At 47.6% G+C, this 2,494-nt stretch overlaps 1 long non-coding RNA gene across 1 annotated transcript; it reads right to left on the reverse strand.

Moving 5' to 3' along the window:
- Positions 1-382: 382 nt before the first annotated feature.
- Positions 383-1,382, reverse strand: LOC125758147 (uncharacterized). Its single transcript, XR_007415906.1, has 3 exons — positions 1,190-1,382; positions 1,021-1,127; positions 383-570 (listed from the first exon to the last, which is right to left on the reverse strand). It is a non-coding gene; the product is annotated as an uncharacterized LOC125758147 (long non-coding RNA).
- Positions 1,383-2,494: the final 1,112 nt, after the last annotated feature.

A 2,494-nucleotide genomic window follows, 5' to 3' on the forward strand; every position in this document is an offset into this window, starting at 1 on the left:
ACAATCGTTTGCCCGGCTTTACGAGATGACTGACACAATCTCCTTCCGAAACCCTAGCTGCTGCAGTATGCAAAACACACAGCAAGCAGGTGTAACACAGGTGCAAACATGTGCATTTGTGTATAATGGCTATGTGAAAAAGTTATATAACGAGCTTGCTTTTTGAACAGTATATTTAGCAATAGCACATTTTCAGTTTCACTTTTGAAGCAATTGACAAAATAGGGAAACATTTCAAGATGTTGAACATTTTTGCAATGCAACTTTTTTGCTACATTTCACCATAACTGCAAGGCAGGACACCTGTTTATTCCATCTGACAGTTATGCATACAACTAGCTCCTGCAACCATTTGCCAAATTTTTTTTTTTTGCGCAGCTTTTTGTCTTTATGCCCACAGATGTCATCTCTTCACAAACATATGCCTGCACGCGTGAGCATCACCTGTGAGCATGTAACACCATCTACAGTTAATCAAAAACATCAGTGAAACTTACGTGTTGGGGCACGGGGAAGATCCTGGGCCACATCCTCTTCAGCCACACCAGCAGCAGCTGGAGCAGGGCTCACCTGTTATAGTAAGAAGTTTCTTGATTGACACACTGAGTGCAATAAGAAGTATGGAGTGGAAGTGGACAATAACAATGTTTTTTTAGAATGTTTCAACAGCGGCATGCTATGACACACAGACTTCGGAGAGAGGGGTGGAGGGAGGCAAGCCTACTGGCTACGCACCTCACTCGACTCGAGGGTCTGAGAAATGGGTTGGAACACGTAGGGTGCTCTAATGAGCTTCGAAATATAGTTCGCGGCTGTTCTTTCGTCATCACCGCAAATGTGGATGTTTTGCTTTCTGTTCTGAGCGGCACAACGTGTTAGCACCTCAGCCAACGCGGCGGCCGGGTGATTCACTCGATATTGTTTGAAAAAGTAAAATTGACAGCGCGTAATGGCTCGAAGCAAACGAGCACACTATTTCGCAGCATACAAGTAACAATGATATTCTAAGCCAGTGCTTACCGATTCAAATCACCCGAACTCTGGGCCTCGCGTACTGTCGACCCGCGCGGTCCCTGTCAAGCACGACGCGGCCGCGTTAGCCCGTAATCTGGCCGCCTCCGGTGCCGCTGTAAAGCACAAGCGGGACGTGTAAGATGACCGACCACAATACGATTGTGCTCGCACTCACCTCTGCTGCTCTCGGAGTTTGGCAAGGCTGTGGTGTTACGCGCAGGGACTTCGTTCAAAAGCGCTACCAGCTCCTGCCACATGTCGTCCCGGTCCTCCCTCGTGAACGACGGCTCCAGCGGGCACGACAGCGTCGCGATCTGTGGGTGCTCTTTCGCAAAAGCCAGCAGAAGCTCCTTTTGACGATCAGACACCCGAGAACTACAGTACACTGTACGAGAACCAACGCAGACGTTGCGATGGGACGACATTTTGAAACTGCGTCAGCCGCTACTTTTCTTTTTTTTTTTTTCGCGTTCGCGACACCATCTAGCGACGACGTCAAAAAAAGCTAACATTATTAAATATCATCACTCAAAGCTGTTGCTGTTTGAAAAAGTGTTTGAGCTTGAGAAGCAAAAGCAATAATTTTCTGTAAAGTAATTATATTTATTAAAAGGCGAGAAACGCTTCACGGTCCTCGTGCCGACGTCACAGGATGCGCGTCTACTTCCGGAAAGCTCTCCGCTTCACGATTGGCTGTTCTCTTCCTCTCGGCGGTTCTAGGCGGGAGAGCTGCGCCTCCTCTCACTTTTGTGACGTAGGCACCGCAGAACGAACGCGAACGAACAAAGATATCCGATCGCCCCCCAGGATCCCAGCAGGAATCTAACCCAAGAATTCTGCGACAGTCAGGTATTCTACCACAGAGCGACGCCACTGCTTGAAACTGCTTTGGATAAAGACCCTATGCAGGCGTAATGTCGGTGCAACGTCAATTGTGGTTGTGGTGCTGGCTATCTAATTTTATAACAAAGCAGCAAACATTGCATATGTACTGCTATGATACAGGCGTCATGCCGGGTTAACGTCAATTGTGGTTACAGTGTTGGCTCCGCTTTTGTAGCAGTCCAACAAACATTACATTTCCATCCCTACGATTCAGCAAGCTACATTCAAGCGTTGCTCGACCCCTGAGCAATAACCTAACGAAAGTTACGCATGATATTCACATCATCGCACTGTACAGCGCCCTTCGTTTCGATAATACTCACGTCTGTGCTCCTTAAGTTAACGTTTAAAGGGACACTAAAGAGCAGAACGATTTTTCTCGCATTTGTAAAGTAGCCTTCCACGATCCCAAAAACACCACGCTTGCCGCGAGAAGACGCTTAATAAGCGAGAAAACACGCAAAAAGAAAATACAGGTGGCGACGCCACCTTGGAATTCCTGCACCATTCGCCGTGACGTCACATATTTTGACGGCGCCTGCTTGGGCGTACGTAGTTCCTAATCGGTTAAATCGAAGTACATTGTGCTCTGAGG

Source organism: Rhipicephalus sanguineus, chromosome 4 (genome assembly GCF_013339695.2).
Source record: "Rhipicephalus sanguineus isolate Rsan-2018 chromosome 4, BIME_Rsan_1.4, whole genome shotgun sequence".
NCBI lineage: Eukaryota > Metazoa > Arthropoda > Arachnida > Ixodida > Ixodidae > Rhipicephalus > Rhipicephalus sanguineus.